The sequence below is a fragment of the Lepus europaeus genome, chromosome 2 (genome assembly GCF_033115175.1).
Source record: "Lepus europaeus isolate LE1 chromosome 2, mLepTim1.pri, whole genome shotgun sequence".
In the NCBI taxonomy this organism is placed as follows: Eukaryota; Metazoa; Chordata; class Mammalia; order Lagomorpha; family Leporidae; genus Lepus; species Lepus europaeus.
In genome coordinates this window covers 142,666,863-142,674,059 of record NC_084828.1, presented here as the reverse complement: position 1 = coordinate 142,674,059, position 7,197 = coordinate 142,666,863, and the positions used below count along the sequence as shown (strand labels likewise).

The following is a 7,197-nucleotide window of genomic DNA, read 5'->3' as shown; positions in this document are numbered from 1 at the left end:
AGACGAGGGGTCCAGTGGTAGGGTGCTGGGGGCGGGCTGGCGTTTTCCAAAGTGCTGAGCTGAGGCTCGAAGCCAACGTAAGGGCCATGACAGTGCCTGGGTGCCTTCTGCGCAGAGCAGGGCCCAAGCAGAACCTGAGGTCTCAGGGCGGCTGCGCTGCAGGCAGCATTGTCCTTGGGTGTGTGAGGAGATGGTCCTTCTCCCAGACTTGCTGAGCCAACAGCCCTGGAGAATGGTGCAAGGCCGTCTACAGCCAAAGGGCCTCCCTCTCTGCGCCCTTTGTCTCCCCTTGTGGACACACAGCAGGGCACCCAGAAGGGCTCTCAGAAGCCCCTCACCTGGACATCAGCTGCGTGGCGAGGGGCTGCAGGGGCAGGTCCTTCATTCCTGGAACAGGCGTCTCCGGGCCTTGCAGGCGGGCCGAGGAGGGCGCTGCGGGCGCCCCGGGGGCTCCGGGGGCCCTGGACTGGGAGACGGAGGCAGAGGCTGGAGCGGAGAGCCGGGCAGCGCCGCCACAGCTCGAAGTCCAGGTCGAAGCCCGAGCCGCGGCTGGAGCCCCTTGCAGCGCCCAGGCAGAGCCCTGCGGCCCAGCCGGCTGCAGGCTCCCCGCGGATCGCCAGGAGCAGCTCGGGGTCGGCGTGGTCTTCGGAGGCCTCTCCCTGGCCGGCCATCTCCGTGGGGGCTGCGCACACGAATCCCTGCTGCAGCACGACGTCCTCGGCCGCGGCGTCCAGGACAGCGGGTAGCGCCAGGCCGCCCGGCGAGGGGCCCTGGCCGGCGGCCTCCAGGAGGCCCTCGGGGACCAGCAGCAGCGTGTGGCCGGGCAGAGACACGCTGAGGACCGACGTGGGCGCGGGCTCCAGCAGCAGGTCGACGTGGTCCAGCGGCACCTGCAGGGCGCAGCCGGCGGCCAGGACCACGATGGAGGTGAGCGGCGCGGCGGCGGGCGGGGGCGCGGGCGGGACCGGGAGGCCGGGCTGGGGCCGGGGCTCGGCGGCCGCGGGCTCCTGCACTCGGCGGCGCTTGGCAGGGCCGGGGGCTCCGGGCGCTCCGGGAGGCGGGGGCCCCGCGCGCTCAGGGCAGGCGCTGGGGCTGCGGGGCCGGACGCCCCTCATGGCCACGGCGCTGCGGGCTGCGCTCCGGGGGCGGGCAGAGGGTGCGAGGGGCGCGGTCTTCGAGGTCCTGTGGGCGCTGTCAGGCCCCCGGGATGGGCAGGCGGCCTGGGTTCGGACGGGGAGGCGGCTTGGGGCTGTCTGGCGGTCTGCAGTCCAGCTTCGGGGCTCGGCCTGGAGTCTTGAAGTCTTCAGCCTTCCACGTACAGACCCGGATGCAGAATGGACGACCAATCGCGTGGGGAGCGAGGCTGTGGGAACCGAAGTGGCTGTAGATCCCACTACCTGCTCCTTGAGGCTCCGCCCTGAGGCGGGCAGCTGACGACTATCCATGGCTGTGGTTGGTTGGTCGGTGTGCGGGAACCGTAGGGGGCGGGCCCCTGTGCCACTCCTGGGCTTGTCAGTTCTCGGGCTTTCTCACGTTAAGAAGGGCGTAATATGCAGGTCACGTGAGTGGGTTGCAAAACCAGGATTCCCAGGTGACAACGCTGACCCGGAAGTACCCTGGGCGCCATTTTTATTTCTGTGGTTTTTTTTTTTTTTTTTATTTTAGGTGAGTTTCTTAGGCCTGTGTTTCGCCTAAGGTGTCAATGACTGGTGTGGACCCTCAGGGTGTTGGAAAGGTAGGGGTTGGCACGCGCTCACCCCGTGTGGCGATTTCTTGTCCTGTTTGACCTAAGTGGTAACTCTTAGGTATATGAGCCTTTAGCCCAAGTTGCGGGTGGTGAGCATGTAGAAGTTATGAAGTAGCTTGCTGGGAGCAGGGGACTGGTTGCAGGGTGGCGTTGCCAGCGCCCGGAAGTTGCAACATTTTAGCGTCAGCGCTCTGAGTGAGTTGGAAAGCAGCCTGCATGGAGCTTGTGTAAGGGAAGGTGCAGCTCAAACCGCCTTCAGTGCTAGAAGGGGAAGAAACCCCACATGGCTTCCAGGATAGGTTATTTTTACAAATGGTTCCTGAGGACTACAAAATCTTTCTTGTCGTCTCTGATTTTATTAAGTCGTCACCTTGGAGATAACCATTGTGACTTCTTACCATTCAAAATATTTTGTGCACTTAAAACCAAATCACATGCATGTTACTCATCTCCCTTTTCTTTTTATAACATTTATTTGTAAGGGCTACCTAGTATTCCTTTGCATAAATCAAACATCTCCGGGTGGACCTTTAACTCAGTGGTCTGTCACTTGGTGGCATTGGCATCCCTTTGCGGGTTCGTGGGATACGCACATTTAAAAACATAAACTTAATTCCGCATCCATTGACTTAAAAAAAAATTTATTTGAAACGCTGAGCGACAGAGAAATTTCCAGCTGCGGCTTAATTCCCTAAATGGCTGCGACAGCAAGGCCTGGGCAGGGCAAAAGGCGGGAACGCGGAACTCCATCTTGGTCCTCCAGTGGGCGTCAGAGGCCGTCACCTGCTGCTTTCCCAGGTCCAGTAGCAGGAAGCTAGGTCCGAGGCAGCGTACCGGTGTGTGCGGGGCGACAACCCGGCACATTGGGAGAGGGGGTGCAGGCATCGCAAGCAGAAGCCTGAGGCTTGGCGCCAACAGCCCCGGAAATACGGATTCCTTGGCCCGCCTCAGAGCCACTGAGTAGGAGTCTTGGGACAAGGGCCCTAGGAATTGTCTGCAATCACCTTCAGAGAATTCTTTGAAGCTGAAGTTGCAGACCAGTGACCCTGTCTCATGTAGCAGTTGAGGGGCTCAGGCAGCGAGCGGGAGCTGTGAGGTTGCCACTGGGCCCTGCTTCCGGGCCTTGCTCGCTGCCTTTCCCGGCCCCCGGGCCTGCGGCCTGCAGATTATCTTTTGCCCTGGGTATCCCGTGTTCCCAGCTGCGCCGCCAGAAATCTGCGAGCGCCCCCTTGGAGGCTGCTGGGTGGTGTTTGGAAAGACCAGGCTGGGAGCCTGAGGGTGTCTCCCACGGGGGCGCACGTGGGTAGTCCTGGCTGGGAGGTGAGGGGGGCGCGGAGTGCGGGTTGGCGTGGAGGTGGCTGGAAAGACCTGCTTGGGGCCTCCGAGTTTGGTCCGCAACCCTTGAGCATTCCACCCTGTGAGAACACTGGGAACACCAGGAGGAGAGAAGGAGAGGAGTCAAGGAGGAGGGGTGAGGAGTGCGGGCTCCTGGCTGGGCCTCCGGTGGTGCCCGAGCTGGGTGGTGCTCCAGCTTGCCTGGCCTCAGCGGGCTCACGATGCCGCGTCCTGGGCCCTGGGCTTGAGCCCCACTCTGGGCTCAGAATCCTCACCGCAAACTCCCCTCCAAGGGAAGGTGGCCCCACTTCGGGTGGAAGCCCTTAGCAGGGCTGCTGGAGGAGGTGCCCCTGGTGGCCTCTCCTAGTCTCCGTGCTGACGGTGACTGTGGGCAAGTCACCTCAGCTGGCCGCAGCCTCAGACGCGGAGAATGCCATCTGCTGTGCAGAGTGGTTGGGGATGTACAGTGTTCCTGGGACCTAGGAAGTGCTCAGTAAGGAGTTGCTGTTGGTCCTGTGTTTTATCATTGCTGTCTCCCACTGGGCAGTGCCAGCCCTGTTCCCCAGTGGCGTGTTGCATACAATGGCATGATCATTATCCCAAAAAGGGATTTGAGCTGTTAAGAAACACTCTCAGGTGTTTTCATGGTTTAGACACGGCCAGGCTGGGCAGCTGATCAGGTGCTCCTCCCCGGCCTGATTCTTCTTAAGACCACCAAGGGGCCGGCGCTGAGGCGCAGAGGGTTAACGCCCTGGCCTGCAGTGCAGCCATCCCATATGGGCGCTGGTTCTAGTCCTGTCTGCTCCTCTTCCAATCCAGCTCTCTGCTGTGGCCCGGGAGGGCAGTGGAGGATGGCCCAAGTGCTTGGGCCCATGCACCCACGTGGGAGACCCAGAAGAATCTCCTGGCTCCTTGCTTCAGGTCAGCGCAGCTCCGGCGTTGCGGCCATCTGGGGAGTGAACCAGCGGGTGGAACACCTCTTTCTGTCTCTACCTCTCTCTAACTCGTTCAAATAAAATTAATCTTAAAAAAAAAAAAGACCACTGAAGATCGTGAGTTAGCATGCTGCTCATTGGGCTGCCCTGTCGTCAATCAATACCACTAACCAATCAGTATGAAGTGCTTGTACCTGCATGTGGGCAGTGTTGGCGAAAGTGACTTGAGTCAAGTGGGGGCCAGGTGTTCAGAAATCGTGGGGCGAGGAGGACTTCGCCGAATGCGACTCGAGTTTCAGGTACTTGGGCGCTGTGACTCCTTCCTGCTGTGTGTGAGGCCCGGTGGGACTGGGACTCTCAGCATTGACTGTAGCGAGGGCCCTCTTATCCTCTATAATGCAGAGTTAGTGACTTTTAAAAATCCTTCTTTATTTTTGTTCACCAAGCAAAATAATATTTGCATACACTATCAAAAATAGTCCAGTGTAGCTAAAGTTGAAGTCTCCTGTCAGCTCTCCATCCAACCCCTAATGCAGGGTTGGTGTTATAAGACCCCTTTCTGTATTTAGCAGACATAACATAGGGTTTCCACGTTCTTTTTTGGAATGGTAACAGATTGTGGGTGTTTTTCTGCAATTATGTTGGGGCTCACTGCTATTTGGTATCATTATCTGCAGTGTCCCTTTTCTGTCATTCAAGAGACTCTTTACTAACATGCAATACTGACTTCTATAATATGAGTATCTTATTTTAAAATATTGTGTAAGTACAAGACAGGGCAATTTCAAAAATCTTGTGTGCAGCAGCATTTTTGCCTTTGCCTCTAAAAGAATGACGGAAGTGGCCCGTTTCTGCTTGCCTCAAAGAAATTCTGGCAATTCTAGAATGCGATGCTGTGAAGTTACCTTTACTTCCTGGACACGAAGGCCTGAGTGGCTTTGTATTACTAATGTAGTACAAAGATTAGCTGTGTGTTGGCCTGTGTGATCACAAAATCATTAATCTCTTAGTGTTCTAAGGGTGCAAAAACTGACATTAGTTATTTGGCTATTTGGCTTTTAAAGGCTTAGGCTGAAGCTAAATAGAAGATTTTTATCAATTACTTAAACTGAAGTCAAACTTTAGAGCGTTCCTGTTAGAACTGGAAATGATTTCTGTATATTAATTTTGTATTCAGCCATCTTGTGGAATTTTTATTTTCAATATTTTCTAATTATGTGATATGTAGTGGTGATATTTTCTACCTTTCGCAGTTTTATACCTCTAGTTCCTTTCTCTTGTGTATTTTGTTGGCTAGTAACTCTGGTACATTTTTTTTTTACTTTTTTTTGAAAGATTTTAATTTATTTATTTGAAAGAGTTATACAAAGAGAGAAGAAGAAGCAGAGAGAGAGAGAGAGAGAGAGAGGTCTTCCATCTGCTGGTTCACTCCCCAAATGGCTGCAATGGCCGGAGCTGCACCAATCTGAAGCCAGGAGCTTCCTTCGAGTCTCCCATGCAGGTGCAGGGGCCCAAGGACTTGGGTCATATGCCACTGCTTTCCCAGGCCACAGCAGAGAGCTAGATCAGGTGGCAGCACTACCTGCTACACCACAGTGCTGGCCCCTGGTATAATGTTAAGTAATACCGGGAGAGTGGCATCTTTTTGTTCTAGGCTTTGGAGAGAATGCTACTCATGTTTGCTGGTTTGACAGTGGTCATTTCTTAGAAGTAAATGTTATGCTAAAGAAATATGACTCTCTATCTGTTTTATTATATTCTTAATGCTGTATTTTAAAATAATTCCAATTTACAGAAGCACTGCAAAGACAGTGCAAAGAATTCCTACTTACCCCATATTAACTTTTTTTTTGACAGGCAGAGTTACACATGAGAGACAGAGACAGAGAGAAAGGACTTCCTCCCATTTGTTCACACCCCCCCCCCAAATTGCCGCTATGGCTGGCGTGCTGAGCCGATACGAAGCCAGGAGCCAGGTGCTTCCTCCTGGTCTCCCATGCAGGTGCAGGGCCCAAGCATTTGGGCCATCCTCCACTACCTTCCTGGGCCACAGCAGAGAGCTGGACTGGAAGAGGAGTAACCCCACTCCAGTTGTTGCAGCCATTTGGGGAGTGAATCAGTGGATGGAAGATATTTCTCTCTCTAACTCTAACTCTAACTCTAACTCTAACTCTAACTCTGCCTTTCAAATAAATAAACCTTAAAAATAAATAAATAAAATTATATCATCACTCAAAATCCATAGTAAACATTAGGGTTCACTCTTGGTAGTTTACATTCTATGGGTTTTGATAAATTGTAATGACAGCTATCCATCATTATAGTGTCATAAAAAATAATTTCATTGCCCTAAAAATCCTTTGTGACTTCCTATTCACCCCTCTTTACCCCCAATCTCCTTGCTAACTGATCTTTGCACTATCTCTCTAACTTTACCATTTCCAAAATATTATATTGTTGGAATCATATAGTACACAGCCTTTTCAAGTTGATTTATTTCATTTAGTAATATTTGTTTAAGGGTTCACCATATCTTTTCATGACTTGATAGCTCATTTCTTTTTAGCAGTGAATATAATACTATGGTGTATGCATATACTACAGTTTATATATCCATTCACCTATGTCTTAGTTGCTTCCAGTTTTGTTTGTTTGTTTGTTTGTTTGTTTTTTGGACTGGCAGAGTGGACAGTGAGAGAGAGAGAGACAGAGAGGAAGGTCTTCCTTTTCCATTGGTTCAACCCCCAACGGCTGCTGCATTTGGCGCACTGTGGCCGGCGCACCGCGCTGATCCGAAGCCAGGAGCCAAGTGCTTTCCCTGGTCTTCCATGCGGGTGCAGGGCCCAAGGACTTGGGCCATCCCCCACTGTACTCCCGGGCCACAGCAGAGAGCTGGACTGGAAGAGGAGCAACTGGGACAGAATCCGGTGCCCCGACTGGGACTAGAACCCCGGGGTGCTGGCCCTGCAGGCAGAGGATTAGCCTATTGAGCCACAGCACCGGCCTGCTTCCAGTTTTTAACAGTGAAGAATAAAATTGCTGTAAATAGTCATATGCAAGTTTTTGTGTGGATGCGTTATCATGTTATCAGCTCTATTGGGCATGATTGCTGGATCAGATGCTAAGAGTATGTTTTTTTTAAAAAGATTTATTTATTTATTTGAAAGAGTTACAAAGAGG

General features: G+C 53.1%; 1 pseudogene; it reads right to left on the bottom strand.

Annotated features, from left to right (window-relative positions):
* Positions 1–381: 381 nt before the first annotated feature.
* LOC133751871 (proline-rich protein 23A-like) lies at positions 382–1,445 on the bottom strand (annotated as a pseudogene).
* Positions 1,446–7,197: the final 5,752 nt, after the last annotated feature.